Here is a 14,186-nt window from a genome sequence, read left to right as displayed (position 1 = left end):
CACGGCCCATGAGGCCGCGGCCCAACCACGCGACAACGGCCTTCGACGGGAAGGCCCGCGCGCTCCGGCACATTTGTGAAAACGTCCCCGCGCTAGTACCGAATCAATCCATAGTCCATAGCACTATTCCTACAGTCTGGACCTAAGCAATCTAACCCTCGGAACAAACCATCTTCACAATGGCCAGGTCACCGAGCACCTGCGCAAGCACCGACGCGACAGCGACAGCACCGGGCGGTCACGCCGGTCAACCGGGACCCACTTCGACCAAGCTAGCGAGCCAAATAGCACCTACGACCCTAGAGCCTATCCTAGCTGAAGTTACAGGGGCAGTAGAGCTCGCGGAAGCAGCGACCACGACGCACGGCCATGTGCGACGGTGGCGTGACCACGCCGACCACCCTAAGCCACCATGGGGAGAGATGGCTACTCAACAGAACCACTATCATACCCTGACTGCTCCTATTGTGACGGTTTGGCCGGGGATAGACCGGGTGTGTCTGGCCATGCACGCACAACAAGCTCCACGGTGGTGGCGGTGGTCGCAACCATGTCAGCGGTGCCGGGAAGGCAGTGGCAGTGAAAGTAGGGTGTGCATGGGATGGAGGGGATCTAGGTGGAACTCGTGGTGGAGGTGAATTGGAGAGAGGTGGTGCGGCGGGGAGCTGCCCTCGGTTGTGGCCGGTCCTGGCCTTAATGACACAGCAGAGGGGGAAATGGCCAATTGAAACTCGGTCGGGCTCACTTGAAGGCAGAGGTGACTGGGCGGTAGTAGGGCTCCAACACTAGCGCCTGGCATGAGTAATTGCACTGATAATGACCATGCATTGTGAATTTGGCTTGGGCGTAGCTCAGTCCCACCTGCCGTCCTAGGTGGCCACAGCAGTGCGCGTGAGAGATGCAGGGAAGAGATAGCACGACGCGTCATGAAGCCATTTAACAAACGAGGACAAGGCGAGGGAATGGCAACTCCACATGCGGCACAGTGTGAGGCTAGCAGCGGCTTGGCCCGACGTGCCATGCGTAGGAGCTCTGTGCCACAACAACAGGGCATGGCTGACCCAAGCGGGGACAGGCGTGAGTGCAAATGGTAGCGACCTCGATCCCGTACTAACATGGCGCCCATAGAGCAGAGAGACCGCCGCCGTCGTGGCACCCATGCCAAGACGGTGTGCGCGCAGCCGCGCAACAACGACGGCAACTGGCTGAGCAGAGCCGAGCGAACGTGGGCGGCCCTACGGCACCCGTAGTGACACCAGCGGCAGTGACACGGCGAGGCAGGAGGCACCAGACCGGCCAGGGCATCGGGCCCAACGAGCGTGGCATGTGCGTGTGCACGTGCGTCGGATGGCCGATGCTGCGACGCCAAGTGCCGAGGCACGATGACCACGCCCAGACGCTAAAACCGGCCGGAAACGTGCCATGCACGATTTTTAAAGCGTCCGAATAAACCTAAAACATTGATCTAATCGACAAACCACCTATGCAATTCTTAAGAGGGCATATTAGGCTACTAAAACCAGCCATAAAACCACACCACTCGTTAACCCAATTCTTCTACAAAAATCACCGAACCTTGCTTTGTCAAACCACTTTTCAGACTTACGAAATCGACCAAGTCTCAATCGGATTCGTGTTAAATTTGATTTCCAAGCTATTAGGTATGCTAGCTAGTGAGTTCATTTTTCGATCGCAGGTATTTCATCGTCATCTACAAGGTTTGTACTTCTAACTTTATTAAAGTTCCACATATACGTGCTATAGTGTTTTCGTTCAATAAAAATTCACGAACATTCTTACTTGATAATTTCATAAGTCTCAACACCCTTTCGTTACGCATTTCCGTTGGTCATTTTAAGTTATGTAAATTGATTTACACACTATATCCCATGCATTGACACGTAACTATGATGCTCATGACATGTTTTAGAAAAAGATTTTACAGTGTAACGCCGATGGTGTTATAGGTCGGTCCAAGCCAACACAGCCTGACACGTAGAGTGTCAGAACAGAGCAGTCGGACGGCGCCCAAGGCTTCTTGACTCCATGACACCGCCACGGTCCACAACGCGTTGCTGCAAGGCCCTCCTAGACTCCGACGCTTGCAGACCGTAGACTAGTTCCACCAAACCTTCATGTACCCGACCTACTCGTTATATATGGGATAAGGTCGGGCCTAGGGGGGACGATGAAAAGAAGATAGATCATTCCACTCCTTGGCCTCGGCTCAGCATCGAGAGCATGGCAACCCACCGAGGGACACCGAGAGCTCCTCCACCGCATCATATCGTCTTCTTCCTCTCCGACGAGGGGAAGGCACCACCGACGGCAAGGCAACCTTAAGATTAGCACCGAGCCAACCCCCAACCAAATCTCTCGACAACCTTGTTATAACCCCCGATTTTTGGTGCTTTTGAGTATAAGGATCATCAGCTGCTAGACGTAGGGCACCGATTGGCCCGAACCAGGATAAACCGTTGCGTCCTCTCTGTGATTCTTGTGTTTTTTAGTCCACCTGAGCCACCGGAGATGCGTACTCTGACACTGACTCAAACAACAATGCTTGTCGCGGTTCTGACCCTCCCCTGGTAAAGAACTATTGGACAGAATAAGAAATTCTAGCGACCTCAGCTGGCCCAAACCGAAAGGTATCTCACCGCTAAAATTATTGCCGGACAACGAGAGAAATTTCAGGTTCTTGAGCCTCGCGAGGCCTGAGGGCAACCAGCCGTGTAGCAAGTTGCCACTGAAATCCATGCGGACAAGGCCCCTACAATGGAGGAGCTCCAGCGACACGCCGTTGGTGAGCCTGTTCCCGGACAAGTACAGAACCGGGCACGCCGTCGGTGAGCCTCAATTTCTTTCATGTTGATGGGCCTGGCTAGAAGCCCAAATATTGTAGTAAACTCCAGAGGAATTCCAACTCCAGATGACAAAAAGTTAATGGATCTCTCATATCTGGCGCTGCGAACCTGCGATGGGCTTCACGAGTAACGAGCCTAAATGTTACCAGACCAAGACATTGCAATCGGCCATATCCTTTTCCCCGAGGAAAAGACGGGGCCCCTAGGCACCGACCCGGGAGGCAGGTACCTGCCGCCTCCCCCTTGGGCCTTCGGTGGCTTTCAGACGTAAGCCAAAGCAGCAGCCAAGACAAAAATGCTGACATCAGCAACTTCCATACTTTTTGAAGCAAAAAAAAATCATGACTCTTAAACAGTATCCTAATTAAAATCCGATTGCATCATCGTGTTCCTTGCAATAAACTCTTCAAAATAAGACTCCACATGGATACATTTTCATAAAAAAATTTAACGAATGTTTATCTCATGATGAATATATATATTTCAAGATAATCGTCGAACATCACATTAACACTACACGAACATCACAAAAAATAGCACAGAACATCATATATATACTACGTGAACATTCCATATATACTGAAATGTAAAAAATAAAAAAAATAAAAAATAAAATTATTGAACTAATTAATTATAGTCAAATAAAGAGAAGAAAAAATGCTACCGAACACCATAAGTACATCATAGAACATCACATTAATACTACACGAACATCACTAAATAAAGCATAGAATATAATATGTATACTACGTGAACATCATAAACATCATGAAAATATAAAATAAAATACTAAAATTAGTGAAGTAAGTAATTAGAGTCAAATAAAAAGAAGAAAAATGCTACCGAACATCACAAAAATATATCTAGGACATTAATGTATTCTTACTGAACATCACAAAATATATCCTAGAACATCACATTTGTACTCGCGGACATAAAAAAATACATCATAGAACATCGCGTGTATACTATATGAACATCGCGTGTATCTGTAAATAAAAAAAAGTGAAACAGAAAATTATAAACAGAAAATTAAAAAGAAAAAGAAAAATAAGTGAATGAAAGGAAAGAAAAAAAGAAAAGAAAAACATACAATAAAAAATAAAAATAGAAAAAGGAAACAAAAAGAATAATAGAAGACCACCGAAAAAAGGAAAAAGAAAGAAAAGAAAAAAGAAATAGAAGAAAATAATAAATAATAAAATATGAAAAAAAAAGAATAAAAGATGAGAAGAATAATAAAACACAACAAAAAAAGAGAAAAAGAAAAAGTAGAAAGGAAAGAAAAAGAAAGAGGAAAAGAGAAATAGAAAAGAAAAGAAAAAACGACGGCGTGAAATGAGTTGTTCGAGCGCGGAAAGAAAAAAAAAAGAGCGACAGCGACTCATCCGGCCCTGCAACGCAACCTGCGGAAAAAGAAAAAAGAAAGCTCGAAACGTGTTCGTGGGCCGCGCTTGGGAACTGGACCGAAATAAACTAGACGGATTTCAAAATGGTTGGTTTCGGGCCCAGTACCGACCATTGCAAAGTAGAGTACAGTGTAGGAGCAGACTACACAAACGCAAGGAAGCATAAGCGTAACAACAAACCTCTTATTTGGTTGCAGTGTACATCAGAGAATCTGTAACCGATGCTTCCCTTGACATCTTCCCAACTCCAGATTGAACATTATAAACCTAGCTGCTCTTGCTACATCCCGATCCAGCAAAGCAAGCGCGCGCCCGGACGAGAAGCATGACAAGATCGTAACTCGTAAGGAACCCCCGACAAGCTACTAACAAAGCCGGCGATGCGTTTCCCCGCGCCGTTTTCCGTCGTGTCCCGCGCACCGCGACACGCAGCACCCGTGCCGTGCGTGCGTGCTCATCCTATCCATCTCGACGACGGCCGTCTCGGCGCCTCCCATTCCCACGCGGCCACACCAAGCAAAATAGCCGACGAGAACGCGGATCGTCCGTCCTTTTTGGCGTGCGGCCCCCATTCCGTCTCTGCCGGCGACGCCCACCCTGCTTTCGGCTCCGCCTTTCGTCGTCGCGGCTCTCGGGCGCGTATAATCTTTATCGCCCGCAAGGCTGCAATATTCGGCTCTGCCTCTGCATGAGGAGGACTAGACTAATCTTCGGTCTCCGTCGGCTTTCGGGAGCTCAACTTGCCCGTGGGGTTCACGTTCACGTGGTCACGTCATGGACGACCGACCGACGGCGGGGAACGGAGGCGAGAGCTCATTTCCCCTTCGCTTTCTGGCCACCGAACCTTACGTACGCCATCCAGAGCCCCGGCTGTACGCTGAGATCAATAGATAACAGCACCTCATTGACCTTGATTAGCATCTAAGAAAGGAGAAGGTGGGCGTCGCTCTCCGATGTCCGGTCCCGTCACTACGTAGAAAACGATTTGTAGCAACGGTTCAATTTTTTTTAGGGGCGGCTGGTGATGGAGCCGCCCCTACAGTGGCGTACTCGGGTGCCAAGACACCAGCCGCCCCTACAAATGGAACAGCAGAGGCGGCTGGTGATACGAGCCGCCCCTACAAATGAAGTATGATTTTTAGGGGCGGCTCAATCACCAGCCGCCTCTAGAAATGGTATTTGTAGGGGCGGCTGGTGATTGAGCCGCCCCTAAAAATGGCCTGTATTTATAGCTTCTATTTGTAGGGGCGGCTCAATCACCAGCCGCCCCTACAAATGACCCCCATATAAAACTGAAGCAGCACCTTCTTCCTCCTCGGGTCATTCACTCCAACCCGTGAAAGAAAGTTGGGGAGGGCTTGGGCACCTCCCAAAAATTGCTCTACTAAGGGGGAAGGTTTTGGTCTCAAATCCTTTGGTGGAGAGGTTATAGAAGGTAAGAAAATGCTATTCCACACTTTTTTTTGAAGTTTTAATGGTTGATTAGTGAATAATTAGAGTTTTTTTTTCTCTCTCTTCTATGGTGCTTGAGCTATTTATGAGCAAATTAGACCCAACTTTTAAATGTACTAGGGTAAATTAGGGAGGGAAACAAGATCATATCCTTATTTGGTCCATGTTTCTTGATTTTAGTGAACCATTAGTTAGTTTTATGGATGTTTCATGTGCATGTGATCTAGATCTAGGGTTTGGTTTTTTTATTAATTTCGTTTTTGTAAATTTATGTTTGATAAAATTGGACTAGGGTTTGTACGAAAGATATTGTGTAAAGTATAATTATTGCTAATTGTTGTCTTTGAAATTGTTTATTGTAATCAATAAATATGTATTTTAATTATTTATGGATAAATGGGCCATTAATTAATTTTCCTCTACCATGGTGTGTTTGTATGCTTCATGTAATTATATTAGATTTATATTCATATATATCTGAGGTATATACAATTATTCTCAAATAATTATTACTTTGATTAATTTTTATATATATCTGAATAAGTAGTACTTTAATGTTTATTTTGTTGTTGTTGTAAAAGATGGAGTACAGGAACTCTTGGATGTATGGTTCGTTAAGGTTCAAGGCAGGTTTCCGTGAAGAGGTGGATAAATTTATTGAAGCCGTAACGAAGCATGCAACGACATTGAAAGAAAATAAGGATACAATTATTTGCCTCTGTAAAGATTGCAAGAACCGTATGGCATGGACAGATGTGACTATCATCAGATCACATTTGATTATACGAGGATTTGTTGAGGACTACACAGTGTTGATTCATCATGGTAAAACGGTTATTGTTAACGACAAGGATGAGGAGGAATACGACGATGAAACCATAGAATCCCTGTCCCAATATTCAGCCGAGCTTGATGCACAAATGGATTTCGAGTTTGGCAATGAACAAGGTGGTGATGCTGGTGGTTGGGATGGTAACGACGAATGTAGTGCCAATAATGATGGTGGAGCACGTGTTGAAGTTGAAGATGATTTAGATGACATGATTCGAACCCTTGGACCAGAGATTTTACTAAATAGCCCAAAAGGTCTAGAAAATTTGGAAAAAGTGACAAAAGCATCGAAGGAGACTGTGTATGGTGTTGAAAAGGTTTGTCCGACACATTGGACATTGCTACGTTTCATGCTTGAGCTGCTCATCCTGAAGGCTAAGTACGGCTGGTCAGATTGTAGTTTCAATGATCTATTGCATCTCCTGTCATGGGTGCTGCCACAACCAAACTCAGTTCCCGCCAACACATACCAAGCGAAGAAGATCATAAGTCCATTGACAATGGGGGTTGAAAAAATACATGCATGCCCCAACCACTGTATACTTTTTCGTGGTGAAACGTTCAAGTCATTGGATAAATGTCCCCGGTGTGGGGCCAGCCGGTACAAGAACAATGACCTTTACGGTGGGGACGAACCATCCACGGGGAAAAAGAGGAATAAGAAGGGTACAAAAAAGGTGGTACAAGAATCTCAGCCCCCAGAGGACACTCCATTAGGCAACGATGCAAAGCAGAGAAGAATTCCTGCCCTGGTAATGTGGTACCTGCCAGTGACCGACCGCTTGAGACGTATGTTCCTAAACCCTAAAGAAGCCGCACTCATGACATGGTGGGATGATGAGCGCAAGGTGGATGATGATAAGATTGCACACCTGGCTGATTGTAGTCAGTGGCAAAGGTTTGATGAGAAGCACAAAGAATTCAGCGATGACCCAAGGAATGTACGGTTTGGCCTGAGCACCGATGGAATTGAAAGGATCAAGATGCCCAAGAGGGGGGTGAATTGGGCTAATTCTAAATTCTCTTGCAATAATCAAATCCTACGGATAGCCCAATTAACCCCTTGTGCCTAGAAAAGTGTTTATATCAAACTAATGCACAACAACTTCTCAAACTATGTTCCAAACTTACTCTACCAAGCAATTCTATGGATGTAAAACAAGTATTGAATTGCTCAAAGTAAATACTCAAAGTAAGTGCTCAAAGTAAGTAAAAAGAGAAAGGAACGCGGCGATGTTTTGCCGAGGTATCGGAGAGTCGCCACTCCCCACTAGTCCTCGTTGGAGCACCCGCGCAAGGGTGTAGCTCCCCCTTGATCCGCGCAAGGATCAAGTGCTCTCTACGGGTTGATTCTTCGACACTCCGTCGCGGCGAATCACCCAAAGCCGCTCACAACTTGAGTTGGGTCACCCACAAACTCCGCCGGGTGAACACCAAACTCCCAATCACCACCAAGCCGTCTAGGTGATGGCGATCACCAAGAGTAACAAGCACGAACTCTCACTTGACCACGCGAAGCCTAATGAGAAGATGGATGCACACTTTGCTACTCTTGATTTGCTAGTGAGGCTACTCTCTTGGATTCTCAAATCACAAACACCTCACTAGGATCTTGCTCTTCTTGGCACTCACAAACGTGTTTCTCAGCTGTTGGAATGAGCAAAGGATGCTCCACTCACGAGTGGAGCTTCTATTTATAAGCCAGCCTAAAAACCGAACCGTTATGAGCTTCTGCGGGATGACCGGACGCTCCGGTCGTGATGACCGGACGCTCCGGTCAGTTCAACCCGCGAACCAGCATTCAAGTGATGACCGGACGCTGTCAGGGTCCGGTCAGTACCGACCGGACGCGTCCGGTCGCTCTTGGATGCTTACTGTAAACGACCGGACGCTGGATACTCAGGGTCCGGTCACACTGACCGGTCGCGTCCGGTCACACTTTTCCAAGTCTGGACCCTTACTGGAGTTGACCGGACGCTGGCCCTCAGCGTCCGGTCACATGACCTCCCAGCGTCCGGTCACACCAGACTTGATCTTCTCGGTCAAATGAACTGACCGGACCCTACGGCCAGCGTCCGGTCGCACCGGAGCCAGCGTCCGGTCAGTATTTGACCCTCCATTTACTTCCAACTTCCGAACATATGTGAATGAAGTTTGCTCCAAAGGATCTTAGGCATTCATAGGAGCTACCTAGAGCTAGTTTTAACAAGTGTGCACCACACCTAACTCACTAGACTCAACTAGGTCAAGCTACCCGTTCATACCCCCCTTCATAGTACGGCCAAAGGAAAAACAAAGTCCCAAACTACTCTAAGTGTCTCTCCAACTCCAATCGACACTTAGAACTAGTCATCCTTAACCTTGTCGTCCATCCTTTGAAAACCGAAACGATTTCCATCGTAGGGGCATGACAACCTCGATTGCCCAATCGATCTCCATTACCATGACCTAACTTAATTGCCTCTGCAAAACACACGTTAGTCATAGTAATCTTGTATTGACATTAATCACCGAAATCCAACTAGGGGCCTAGATGCTTTCAATCTCCCCCTTTTTGGTGATTGATGACAATACCACCTCGAGTATGTTATGGAGTGAGGTTTTTGACGGGCTTGGTTCATATAAGCTTTTGTCAATAAGAACAAAAGAGTTAGTCAAGCTTATATGACCCAAGCCAACACAATGTACTCAAAGGATATGAATTAAGCATGAGTACAAATAACAAAGCTCATTTGCTTCGAAGTAAAAACGCGGAAGCAAAAGCAAATGAGCATTCCACAAGTGATATGACATATAGATAAAGCAAAGTAGAAATCACATATGTCAAATATCACAATCATGTAGATAGCACTATCACATGTATATATAATAGTATGCATGAAAGAAAACACACGAATGCATAAGTAATAGTGTATCACACAAATAAAACTCCAAATGTATATAATAAGCTAATACTAGATAACTAGCTCCCCCTAAAACTCGCTCCCCCTAAGTCTACATACTCAAACCCTCTCCCCCTTTGGCGTCAAACACCAAAACCTAAGGGTCGGTCGGCGGGGCTGCAGCGGACGAGTCGGGCGCTGAAGTACGTGGAGCAAGGTGGAACTGGGCGCCATCATCATCTGACCCTAAGCTCTGAACTGACTGACCCTCTGAAGCAGGAAGTGTCGCTAAAGCGGTCTGGGTCTGAGCTGGGGCTGGTGCTGCCTGTGAAGCTGCAAGTATGTCTGTCGTAGGATCTGACGAGGCGACAGACGAGGGGAGCCTCTGAGTAGTCATGATAGCTGGAGCTACTGTAGATGGACCGGTAGTATGCATGTGAGGCAGAGTAGGCATGCCGGTCAACTCGCTGAATGATGCTCCAAGACTCCTGGAGACTGACGACTCAGGCACGAATAGCGAGGAAGTATGCTCTGGTGAGAAACCCGTGTGATAAGGAGTGAACTGCGGGGCTATACCAGGTGAAGCTAACCACTGGGACACCTGTACAGGAGGTGAAGTAAACTGAGCTGGAGGTTGTCCCTGACTCTGAAGCCCGATGGGCTATACTACTGGAGTCGTCGAAGTGGTAGGAGGCTGTGCAAGCTAGGGCGAAGTCTGTGGCAGTGGAATCCCAATGGCTGTCACTACATGCTGCATGAATCCCATGAGCTGCTGCTGCCGCTGAAACTCGTCCTGACGAGCCTGAAACCGTGCGAAGTTTGTAGCTGTCTCCTGTGCATGTCGTGTCTGATCCTGCTGCATCCGCTCAAGAATAGCAATGAGAGCGGGGTCTGTCTGTGGAGCAGGTGGAGCAGAACTGGAGCTACCGGCCTCTGCATCGTGTCTGCGTGGAGACATCTGAGGTATAGGCTGGTAGTCGTCGTCAGAGCTATCACTGTACTCACTCACTCCCTGCTGTGCCTCTAGCTCCTCCTCCTCAGTGGCTGCAATCCCTCTGATGATCTCGTCCTGCTGAGCTGCAGACTCTGGCACATCGGGGCGACGGCTAGGCTGACTAGGTGCCTGAGGAGTGGCGTGTCTGATCCTCTGTGACAGGTTGTAAGCTGGGAACTCTGTAGTGGCACCTGTATACTCATCCATCATGCCAGGGGGCTTATCAATCACAACTCTGCGGATGAGGAATGTGATCCAGTGAGCATAGGGAAGCTGCCTACGACCCTTGAATCCGTCAGCTATAGTATCCTCCATCTCTGAAAGAAGGAGGTCCCAGATGTCAAACACTGTCATCTGCATGATGGCATTGAGAAGCCAGAGCTGTAAGCGAGTCAGGCCCTCCCTGTATCCCAACCTGGGAAGCAGTGTCCTCCTGATGATGGCCTCTAGTATCCTCGCTGTAGGAGTCAAGTCACTAGGGTTCCTGCTCGACCCCTCACCAAATGGCTCCTTGAAGCAATGGCGCACTAAGTCTGTAGGGGGCACCAACCCTCCATGAGGACGCCTGGGAGGCTCCTGATGTCCATAGCAAACCTCATGCAACCTTACAGGCTGCTCCTGTAGTCTTAGTATCTCTCTGGCCCTGCTACTCGTCACTCTATAGTCTTTGCCGTTGAAGGCAAAGTGAATGAATCTGTGATGAGGATCAATGTAGAGCGAGGCAAAAAACTGACGAACCCAAGAAGGTACATATATCCCTGTCCGTCCAATCAGATCTGACAGTCCTGGCAAATATGACAAGTATTGCCGAATGCCCTCTTCGGCTGCTGCCACAATGGACTCTATCGGACAGACCCTCTGTGATCTGAACACTGCCCCACTGTTTAGATATGCATTGTAGAAATCCTCCTGTAGTGGCATGTAGAACCCCTCAGCTGCTCTCTCATCCCTCCTCGGAGGGAACCAAACCTCAAACTCAACAAACCGCAGCTGCTGAACCTGCCTGGCTGTAGCGGCCCTCAAGTCGAGGTGAACCACTGGAGGCGGACCCTGTGGTCTGGGCGGAGGGCGTGAACCCCTACGCCGTGTAGCTGGCCTCGGTGGAACTGCAGCACTGGTACGACTCGAGCGGCGTAGCTGAGGTGCCGGCTCGGTCTCCTGACTCTCCTGAGTCTCCTGGGCTAGCTGAGGCTCTGCTGGTGGAGGCTGCTGCTGTGCTGACGGACCCTCCTCAATGGCAACCCGTCGTCCTGCAAACGTGGCAGTCCCTGCTGGACTACCATGACGACGCTCAACCTCCTCAATCGCAGCTCTGACTGCGGGTGAAACTGGCTGATCTGCAATGACAACTCCGCTGCGGGTGCCACCTCTCTTGGCACGCTCTGCGGCCTCTGCAACAGCTGCTGCTCTGGCTGTCTCTGCGTTGGGGTACTTCCGCTTCTTGGATGTTACTTGCTTGGTTGATTTGCCCTTGGATCCGGCTGGCTGACGAGACGGGGGCCTCCGATCATCTTCACCTGGGCCACCACCAACATTCTTGGTGCGAGCCATCTGAACTGACAAGATGGTGAACTGTCGCTGATGAGGATCAACTGTCAAACTGCTGCTTTCGAGGCTTGGCCTTGATCCTTACTCGCGAGCTTGGCTCCGAGTTTACTGCCAACTGCCAGACGAAACACAACGGAACCGACTCGCTGCACGATAGAATAGATGGATATACAAATAAATACCATATATCTAATAGATGCGAAATCCTAATAGAGAAAGCAATTTTAGATGCGAACTTGAATCGAGTGGCTTTCTACCTGACGATCAGCGATCCGAGAATAGATAAGACGTCACGTGGGGGATCCTCGGAACCGGGCTAGGGTTAGGTCAAACGCCCTGAATGCAATGGGGAATCAATGTATTTAGAATTTGATCTAGGTCACAATAGGAGATCAAGATTGAACCACAAGATTTGCCTTACCAAACAATGGGAGGGTAGGGCAAGAGCGGCGAAGATTGACAGCCTTGGCAACGATGAAGCAACGAGCTAGGGCGCGAGGAGGCCGGCGAGGCACTGAGCAGAGGCAAGGCAGGGCCGGAGCTCAGCGGCGCTTGGCTGTGACGGACCGATGGTGGCGCGGGACAGGGGCACGGAGGCGCGCGGCTGGGCAGGCGTGGTGGCGCACGGCTGGGCAGGCGTGGTGGCGCGGCGAGGCTACGGCGGCGTGCGGCTGCTCGGGCTAGGGCTGGCGAGCGAGGCTGCGGTGGCGCGGCTAGGCAGGAGGTGGCGGCTTGGTTGCGGGCTCACGGAGGCGCTGGTAAGGCAGGTGAACCGAAGGTCCGTATTTATAATTCCCCAAACGCGACAGAAAAGGAAACCGAAAAGAGACTTGAAGTCGCGCGAGATCCACTGACCGGACGCTCCAGTGGTAGCGACCGGACGCTACCACCCAGCGTCCGGTCGATTCCAGAGAGGTCCAAATCCTCTGGAATCGCGACCGGACGCATCCGGTGGTCCATGACCGGACGCAGGCAGGGTCCGGTCAGTTTAACTTTGTCATCCTCCGATCGACCGGACGCTGAGCCCTTTCTGACCGGACGCACAGACGCAGCGTCCGGTCACTCCTTCAACAGCAGTTCACCTCCTGTGAACTGACTGGACGCTGGACTGCAGCGTCCGGTGCAGCGTCCGGTGCACCTTTTTCAGCAATCCTTCAACCTTCCTTTGCGCTGCCTGTTCTCAATCAAGTCCCAACTTGAATAAGATCCAAATAAACACCAATTGGGACTGATGTGAGTGACCTCTCTCAAACCCTCATATTTTTCAAAATATTTTGCCTTAGGCTATAATTCTTTTTAAGAAAATAGGCAACAAGAGGGCAAATGAAACAAAACGACAAACAAACATTCATGCATATGTAATGCTTGTAAGTAAATCTAGTTGCTTGTCAAGTTTGATCCAAGGTTAAGCTTCTTCACACGCTTTTCGGCGGTTATCTTAACCATGTCAGACAAGCCCTATATGCATTGCTACAAATTAAACATGTTGTATATTACAATGAATGCAAGGGACAACACAAGCTCAATTTTTAGTGAAGTTACTAAAATCAAGTACATTGAGCTCATTCCGCAATCTACAAAATGTAGCTTCATCTAACGGTTTAGTAAAGATATCCGCTAATTGATCTTCGGATCTTACACCCTCTAGTGATATATCATTTTTGGCTACATGATCTCTTAGAAAGTGATGGCGGATATCTATATGCTTGGTGCGAGAATGTTGAACCGGATTATTTGCAAGTTTTACCGCACTTTCATTGTCGCACAAAAGAGGTACTTTCTCTAGAACTACTCCATAGTCTAGTAAAGTTTGTTTCATGTATAATATTTGTCCACAACAAGCACCCGCGGCAATGTATTCCGCTTCGGCGGTGGACAAAGCCACACTATTTTGTTTCTTGGAGGACCAAGACACAAGTGATCTACCAAGCAAATGGCACCCTCCGGATGTGCTCTTTCTATCAACTTTGCATCCGGCGTAGTCCGAATCGGAATAGCCAATTAATTCAAATAAAGCTCCTTTGGGATACCAAAGGCCTATGCTTGGTGTGTGCTTAAGATACCTAAGGATTCTTTTTACGGCAATTAAATGTGTTTCCTTAGGACTAGCTTGAAATCTAGCACACATACACACACTAAACATGATGTCGGGCCTAGATGCGGTTAAATATAACAAGCTACCAATCATAGAACGGTAGAGAGTTTG

This window comes from Miscanthus floridulus, chromosome 4 (genome assembly GCF_019320115.1).
Source record: "Miscanthus floridulus cultivar M001 chromosome 4, ASM1932011v1, whole genome shotgun sequence".
Lineage (NCBI taxonomy): Eukaryota > Viridiplantae > Streptophyta > Magnoliopsida > Poales > Poaceae > Miscanthus > Miscanthus floridulus.
The sequence above is the reverse complement of the archived record's forward strand: the minus strand, read 5'-3'. Positions refer to the sequence as shown.